Raw genomic sequence first — 9,415 nt, 5'->3', positions numbered from 1 at the left:
GCAAAAACCTTAGACTCTACATGTAACAAATAAGCTTGTTGACAACACAAACTATATAATTAAAACACTATTTTAAAACACCTTCCAGACTGATCAGTAACTGAGGGCTTGTAACAGAGAGAACCACTACACAACCCCTCGTAGCATCACAACTCTCTCATTAGAAGAGAGCTGCCTGCTTCTCGTTAGGAGAGTGCTCACTTGCTTTTTCTGTCAGCCCTGCACCCCTTCAAGGGTCACCACTGTCCAAACTAAGTGTCCAAAGAGGTCTTTAACAGAAAAGAAATTATTCCACCCTCTCTGGGGCCCTGCCTTTGGCTCAACCTACAGCCCCCTTGCTAGACTTCAGAACCCTTACAGTGGGCTTATAGGCCCCCTTCCTTGGGGCGGGTAGAGGAACCCAGTCCCATCCGCAACTCTAGGCTCTGGCCTAGAGCCCTACACCAGAAAGCTAGCCCTGCTCCTTTACTTGTGCTTTGTTTTTTCCAGGTCACTTGCTACCTCTCCTTATATTCCCAGCCCTTTGGTCTTCCAGTAACTTTCCTGGTTATTCAGGATCTCTCCTGGGCCTCCCTGCTGAGAGAACTTTCCCACCTGCTGAGTCTATCACCTTCCCAGCTGGGCTTTATCAACACTTTACCCTGGCTCTCTCTGGGGAAGTGCCTGGTTCCCCTCAGGTGGGGCTCATTCTGTCATCAGGTTGGCTCTCCAGCCCATGGGGGAAAGCCACTCTGTTACAGGGCCATGTGGTTATGTTACCATCTGCCCTCTATAAAGGGCCAGGTGTGGCCATACTGCCCTAGGAGAGGAGCAGAGAATTAAATTCCCTGGTTCCTCCTGGTGAAAAGTAATGTACTATTGGTCTATACCAGTAGCAGGTTACATCCCCCACCTAACCAGGTCAGCTGTGCTGGCCGGTATGAGGGGGGAAGGAGGGGTTGAAGAGCCAAGTCCTCACCCATTACTCTCCCATTCTCTGCTCTCCTTCATAGGGAAATGTACTGGCCAGGTCTTAGGGGCTGCTTCCCACTCACTTGCTTTGTGTTCACAGCAAAGTTAACTTGAGTGTTTCCTTAACTAGAGCCCTGTCCAACAAAAACCTTTAACTCATGTGAGGTGGTGCTTTTCACTCAGGCTAGCCCGTCATAGGGTCGAGGCTACAGCTTGAGTGAGTACAACTCCTCAGTTGCCAACACGGCCACTCTGCAGCATAGACACAGGCTAACTCCACTTTAATGCTACTAGTCCTCCAGTGCCTTCCCACCTTCCCCACCATCCCCAGAAAGGACAGGCAAGGTCTCCCACAGTTCACTGGGAGAGAATTCATACAGTCGCTCAGCTCAGTGCAGTGCAAAGAGCCATGGGCTCAGCCCCCAGACATCTAAGTGTCAGACAGGAATGAGTGTGGTGTGGACACCGCAGCTTGAGTTCATTTCACAGTGTGGCTGCTCTCACTCGAGATAACCTGAGTTAACTCTACAGTGAAGACATACCCTGTTCTGTGACTCAATGTTGCTATCCCACACAATGGAGTAAGGGAGCACCTCCGCTGTGCAGCATGATATGGCCAGGTCACAATCCTGACCCTAATAATAATAATAATATTTATAGATACAGATAAAGTTGTGTTTGTATCATTTCCTTATATGCACTTCTGTGGCACTTGTGCAATAGTATCTCAGCACCTCTCTAGGCCTAATCTCAATCTAATTCTTTAGACGTATACCCAGCTAGAAACACTGCAAGCACAGAGCTCTGCAAAATGAATATGGCTGAGATCTTAAAGAAAATGAGAACAAAATATTTCAAAGCTGCATTCAAAAGGAAAAGGATGAGATCATAATTCGAAGAGTCTTGCCAAAGGTGAAGTCAGCAACAATTGCTGAAGCACTTACAGGAATGGAAACCAGCTATCAGAAGTCAATATGAAAACCTGAGTTATGCAACCATGACTAATACTTCACATGAAGTTTAAGACTAAAGCAGGGGGGTTTTAGTAGGGGTTCATGGACCCAATTGCACCCACAGTGGCTCCTGTTCTGTGGGGCCCAGCTCTCTGCTCCAGGCCCTGAGATCTGGTGCAAAGGGTTAGAGTGCTACTCAGGTTTGGCCCAGTCACCCCTCTGTAATGAAAGAGGGATGGCTGGGCCAAACCTGGGAGGTGCTGTGACCCTTCATGCCAGGTCACAGAGCTGGGAGCTGAGCCCACACCTGCGGGACAGGAGCCGCCGCTGCAGGGTGAGTGTGGCAAGCTCGCTCTCCAGTCCCTCCCCCCCTCACTGGGATGGCATCCCCCTCCACAGGGTGGGATTAGGGTTTTGGTACTGGGACACAGGGTGCTGCTGCAGGTGGTTGGTAGCCCCTTGGCAGGTGAGGTGGCAGCAGCGAAGTGCACCCTTTGGATCAGGAAGCTGCATCCATCACTGGATTGAAGATGTGGCCTGCAGAGCCAACTCCAACTGCCTGTCCCTGTGAATAGGAGTCAGAGAAGAGGGGTTTCTGTGGCTGGGAGTTAGTCTGTTTATTAACAATGTGATGAGCAAGGCCCTAATCTTGCCCTTTTGAGGGCACAAGCGAAACATTTTGCAGTATCTCTGTCCATTGTTAAGGTGGGAAAGATTTATATACTGTATCCTGGCCTTTTCTGGACACGTTTCTGAATGAGGTGGCTGGGGGAGAGCAGATGCAGTATATGCAGCTGTGGGAGGATTCTTCTGTAATCCAAACAGCACGACTAGTGTTCTCACCTTCTTTTGCCCTTATACAATGCCCCTGCCTCCTTTATGTTTTCGATACAATATGCCTTGTACTTCTCTAATGTATTGACCTGGATTCACTCTCTCATCTGCCTCGGGTGCCAACCCTGCCCATCTCTCTGCAAGCTGCAATTCCATCGTCTGAAGCACAGTTATAACTGTGATGAAAAAGCAGGGCCTCCATGGGATAATCTGATATATTCTCAGATGTATCATTCCAGATGTGTGAAAATGTCTCATGTCACAATAAAGCCAGTCAAGTAGCTTTTGTGCTGCACTCTGTCGACTCACACTTACTATCACCATCAGGTTAAATTTCAAAACAAAGCCACGAGGGCTGCAGCATTTTGTGGCATGTACCAGTGGCACTCATGTCAGCAAAGTGACACACCACAGAATTCCAACCATCACAATGCACATTGTGTATGTGCAGTTACCAATTTGTTGTGTTCTCTTAGAGGGTGTTCTAAAACCATTCAATAAAATCAAGACTATTTTTAGCTCATATTAGTAATTTGAAATCAGTCAGACTTGGATTAAATCATAAATGAAGATTATCTATATCAGACACCTCAGAGACTGATAAACTATCGATGCATATATATTGCTGCTGTGTACACCAAAAAGGTGTGTAAGATTTTTTGGTCCCTGAGTATGATTTCTATTCTTTACATCTCCGAATATTTTTCTGATCTTTTAGGAAAGTTTCTCTAATATTTAGCCTGAAAATGCCCATTGCTCTTCAGTATATGATTCCTAATTGTCTGTGAACTATGCAACTTGAACCACAAAAGTATTCAAAATCATCTTAGGACTGAGTTTGAACTGAAACCAGTAACCAGAAGAGGTTTGCTTGCATATTTATCCATTGCTGATGCCTGCATTTTCTTGTTTCAGGAATCCGAGGTGCACTGTATTTTGCATTTACAAAAACTTGCACACAGAAAAGTATTCCCAAAACGTTTGGGATTGATCCAGAGCCCACCAAGGTTAATGGGAGTTTTTGCATTGACTTCTGTGGGCTTTGGATCAGGTCCTTAGAGACCACTCTTGAATAAGTGACCCTTTCGGGCATTTTATAACTCAACTGTTGCTTTATTTTTTAAAAACATTTTCACATATGTAATAACTGAAAGCTGTGGAACCAATCTATCTGACTGTACAGAGATCTTGGAGTCCTACTGGCAAATTTAAAACCATTCAGTCATCCCAAAGAAATCTGAAAATGCAAAAGCATCGTAGGAGCTTCCAGATGGTGACTGCATTTCAATTTTCGTAGTTTTCTCCTTCCTCTTTGTTCAAGATCTAAATGGGAGACAGTGTCAGAGATGTGAAAAAAGTGCCTAAGGAAACTATTTTGGTGCATCCCTCTTCTTTTTCAGAGCAGCAAGGTTTATACCATATCCTGGGCTTTTTTTTTCACATTTCATTTGCTGAGGATTTGAATGTGTAACACATGGCTCCTTATGTGCCATTAATAACGATACATTACATCTTAGAAGGCCAAACTGTAGACACAGCACCACTGAAATGCAGCTACCTCTGGAGTGGAGGGTGACAATGAACTCTTGCTCTGACTACTGTGCAATAGGGAAATTTTGGGCAAGAACACTGGGGCAAACTTTCTCTGTTTTAGTGGATGGATGTTCCCTCTCAGTTACTGTTGCTTTGGGTCTTGGGACATACGGTCCATAAATTAACACGTCACTGCTTGTGTTACTATGCACGTCTGTGTTGTTAAATTACTCAGCGTGGAGCCATACATATACTCCAGTGCTTGAATGCCAAAAACCACTCAGATTTGCTTGACCATAGCACTTATGCTATGTGATCTATCCATCTAGTACTAACATGTCTACTTGCAGCAAAACTTACAGAACATCTGCTAAAAAACATACAATTCATGCACTTTGGATCCAATAATTTTGCAAGATTTAAATCCTGATACAACTTTGTAGATTCAAAATTAAACAGCCTTACACGGACTTTAAATCTGCATTAGAAAACCTCTTGGCTGCAACTGTATAAAAGTCAAATTACAGTTCTAGAACCCTAATTTATCAATTTATTTCAGCACCTCTGCCTTTCAAACCACATCTTTATTACATGAAAAGAGTAGGTATCTCTGCAACTTCCTCTGACCATTTTACCAGGAGGAATAGGACTGAGAAACAGCTAATTCTTTTCAGATAGGACACTGAACAGACAATATATAGTAACGGCTTCTGGTGACTACCAATCTGGGCTGGATTAGAATGGGTGGAGTAATGACGAAAGACAGTATAACATCTTCCCCAACCCAGGAGCCATCCTGTCCTCATTTAAACACTAATTTGATGCCAGATTGTGACTGGGCCCTGCAAGGGTGCACGGTAGGGTGGATACAAGAAGTCTTCCCCACCTTTTTACCTCACACTAGGATCAGCCACGGTTGCAGTCTCTGGATTTGAGAGCACACAGGAAGTACTGTCATCGGGCTCCCTAAAGAGAATATGTAGGGCCAAAGCTCAGCCCACCTGTATATCAGCCCTCCAGAGCAGACTGGGAACACAGGGAAGATGGTGCTGCATACAATCGTCCTTCAGATTTAAGTAGCACAATCCCTCCCTAAGCTCCCTGCTGGGGCAGTGCAGCTCTACACCAGACCTCAGTCATGGCTGTGCTTACCTGGCACGGTCTAGGTCCTTGAGAGTAAAATCCTAACATCTTGCTCAGCCAACACACAAGGCTAATACAATTTCATATTGTGACATATCAGGGTATAATCCAGACTAATGAGCAGCTGTGTCACCCCTGACCTACAACCTTGGGTGCCTTATGATGCCTTGCTGAAGTAGCTCCCACCTGGCCCACTCACAAACAACCTTCCAGCATGCAAGCCACACCCTGAGCATCTGTGTGTAACGGCAACCTGCCAGCCACACTTGGCCTACCCTCTGGTTCTCACCAGCCTTGGTTATACTGCGGGGTGACCCCAGCACTCCTTCAGTCCCAGATTTCTCTCCAGAAATGTATGTCCTGTACTGACCAGATCTTTCTTGGACAGTACAAAATATTGTAAGTCTGTTATTTCTTTAAAGGAATAATATGCCAGCTAATCCTCTCAAATAGTTATTCAGACACTTCAATTTAAACACACTGGATTAGATAAAACAGCAAATCAAGTTAATTAACTACAAAGAGATAGATTTTAAGTGAGTACAAGTAATGAGACATAAAATTCAGAAATGGTTACAGGAAAAATAAAGATAAGACATTTGCTAGTGCCGAATTTAACAAACGATATCAGATTCAAGCCAAGCCAAGCCAAGTTTCTCACCACATGTTTTCATCAGTCTTACTGACCAAACCTGTAGGTCAGGACCCCTCCCACAATGCGTCCTTTGTCACTTCAGGTGCAGTGAATGCAATGGGCAGAGAGAGAGAGAGATGGATGCTGTGGGGTGTTTGTCCCTCCTTTTTATAGTTTCAGTCCCTCTCTTGAAAAACATTTCCAGCTGGGTGCTAGGAGACAAAGAGTCTGTGTGGAAGAATGTTCCCTGCTGGCTTTTCTCACCTGTTTGAGCTTCCTTTGTTTCCCTTCCTGCTTGATGACTCTGTTTATTGCTTAAATCAAATTAGGCAGAGCACACATTCCTTTGTTTGCCAACCTCAGTTTAGGCAGGGCCGTGGGATTTGGAACATGTGTTAATAATATCGTACAGGGAAATGTTATAAATTTACATATGATGTTGCCACATATTTTATCAGGATGATACTGACCAACAAATTATGAGTTTTCAAAGGATAATTTACAAGGCATGCCTTGTACAAAAAATATTACAACAGCCTCTAGAGCAGGGGTCACAAACTCAATTTACCTTAGGGCCAGTGCCAGTCCTCAAATCTTTCCAGGGGGCCAATAATGTCACTGAAGACGGTGTTCAGAAAAGAAAACGTTCCTATTGTATTTTTTATTTCGAATTTCTTAGAAATAATAAAACTGGTGTACAACTTTATACAGTTCTTTGCCTGCCAGAGAGTTTTTAGTGTTTGCCAGACACCTGGCAACACTTCAGTTATGTCAGTTTGTTGATGTTTGGCCTCAGTGACTGAGCAGTTGAAACCTTCAGGACTGCAGCAAGGAGGGCATCAGATAGTTGTGTTTGGTATTTTGACTTGTTTACATTCATTGTGGAAAAAAGTGACACTGCCTCCATGGCTGACTCTGCCTGGCGACAAGTGATGGTATGTCTGTCCCTCTCCCCCGGCCTATAGGAGCTGCAGGGGGCGGTGCCTGCAGAAGACATTGCCAGCAGCTCTCCTCCATGCGCTGCAGTGGGGAGGTTCTCGGGCCGCAGATGGCCCATGGGCCAGGACTTTGAGACCCCTGCTCTAGGGTGTGAACATGGGTACATTATGTCACACATATAAACTCTTAGATGACAACATTGGACACAAGGCTTTACAGAGAGGGTCTACCAATATTTCATTAAAAGGGGGGTCCAAACAATCTGGAATGTTGAAGGAAATCTAGAATCTATTCACTCTTTCCCATAATATATCCCAGGCTAGAAGCAGCACCACTTGGCAAAGAAACCACTATGAAGTGCACTTGCTGGAAATGTTGATGCTTGCTTTCTGAAAAACGCACTTTATACATTGACAGCGTGGTGTGGTGTGCAACTTGTGGTGTCTAACCTGGCGTGTGGAGAAGGGAGATTTTGCAGGTGATCATGCATATTTATCCTTCACCAGGAAAATACTTAGGGAGGACATGATACTTGGTGTGATCTGGTGCTTCCCAGAGGCAAAACCATTTGCTCATTAGAAGCTTGTCTCAGGATGGATAATTTATCAGTATCTAGAGAGGGGGTGACAGGACAGGACAGGAACTCATCATAACCCTCTCTTCAGTCTGGTGGGGAGATTCTATGGCCCCCAGGAGCCCTCTCAAGCTCAGCACTGGGGTTAGAGAAGCAGACCTGAAAGTTAAATCACAGAGCCCCAGAAGACCTCAGTGTCAATCAGCTGGCAGTAATAGTAGCTCGAATCCACACCAGGGACCGTGCTAGTGGCTGTAACTATTAGTGGCAGTATCAGGAACAGGATAACTGGCCCCTTCTCTTACTTATATAAAGAATTTTGTTACATTAAAAACCAAGTTGTTTCCATATATACACACACGATTAATCTGAATGTCACCCCACACATAAATATCACAACATGAAGATCTGAAGGGAATGACATGCCTAAGAGATTTAGGAGCACAAGTCCCCATGAAAGTCAATGGAACTCATGGTCCTAAACCTCTTAGGTACTTTTGAAAATCTATCCCTTAAGCTGTGTTAACTTTTTCATTGTAGAGTTATATCAAATTCCCATTAAATTCAATGGGAGTTGTTCCATTGATTCGACCTGGCAATCAGTTGCTAGGTAATTTTAAGTGAATCCACCACCTAAGATCACTATCATGCAATAATTAATCACACAAGTAACTCCACTGAAATTAATGAGATGACTAACATGCGTAATGACCACTTGTGTGAATGAGAATTGCAGGAGTGTTGCCAGCTCTTGTGATTTCATTGTGAGTCTTGTGATATTTGGTGTTTTGCTTAATGCCCCAGCTCCTGGAGCCATGTGATTAGGAGAGCATCTCAGCTTTACTTAAAATATAATTAAGTAAGTTTCTAGCCGCTTATGGTTGTGGAGAAAAGCTTGAAAATGTGACCTTAAAGGCTCAAACACCGGAAGGAAAATAAAAAGACCTCAACTTATTGTATTTTTTCAAAGGCCTGGCATGCGATGTTTGAATATTTGGAATTGGTAATACTGTGGTTAACCATACATTTTGACCAAGAATGCTCAAAAATTTATTTATTTAGTTAAAAATGTGTTTCAGTTTCTAGATGAGTTTTTTAGGACTGGCGCCATTGCTTAATTCAGGGATTTCTTCTTCTCTAATGTTTCATACAGTGTCTTATTATATTCCCCAAACATCCAGTCCTCCCCCATAAAAGCCTGAGTCACCCATCAGGCGAAGTTCCTTAATGAACACATTTCCTAAAGTGTTTTTTGGTTTCAAAACATCACTCTTTCACAAGAAAACACGCTGCTAAAAAGGTCAGTTTTAACTAGTTTTCCATGAAGTATCCTTGGTTAGGTTGCAATACAGCTATTAGAGAAATGATGTTTCCTTTCTCAGTATCTGGGATCATAGGCACAACCATGGTGGAGGTAACAAGGGGACAGCAGGGGACATGTCATTCCCTACTTCCCCTCCTCACACACAATAATTTGCTTGCCTGATGGCTGGGAAGGAAAGGAAGTCTCTCTGTAAGCATAACATCCTCCTACCGGAGATCTCCATTCTATGGCCCCATGCAACAAACAATTCTGTCTCCCCCATTCACCCTAACCTTGATGCAGCCATGCAGGGAGGGGACACAGTGCTGGAGGGGTCCACTGGGGGACACAGAACACGGGGGGTGGGGTGGGCGGAGGGAGAGACGCAGACGACAATGGGACATAGAGCATGCTGGGAAGGGGGAAGTATCCTGGGGCCCTCTACCTACTCAACTGACATAGGCTGGAGTAGCCCCAGGGCTAGGGCTAGGGTGGAGTTGTGAAGAGAATCAGGGAACTGAAGACCGTTGCCTAATAGTTCCCCTGTCTCT

The sequence above is a fragment of the Caretta caretta genome, chromosome 5, assembly GCF_965140235.1.
Source record: "Caretta caretta isolate rCarCar2 chromosome 5, rCarCar1.hap1, whole genome shotgun sequence".
Classification (NCBI taxonomy): domain Eukaryota; kingdom Metazoa; phylum Chordata; order Testudines; family Cheloniidae; genus Caretta; species Caretta caretta.
This window is presented reverse-complemented; position numbering follows the sequence as displayed.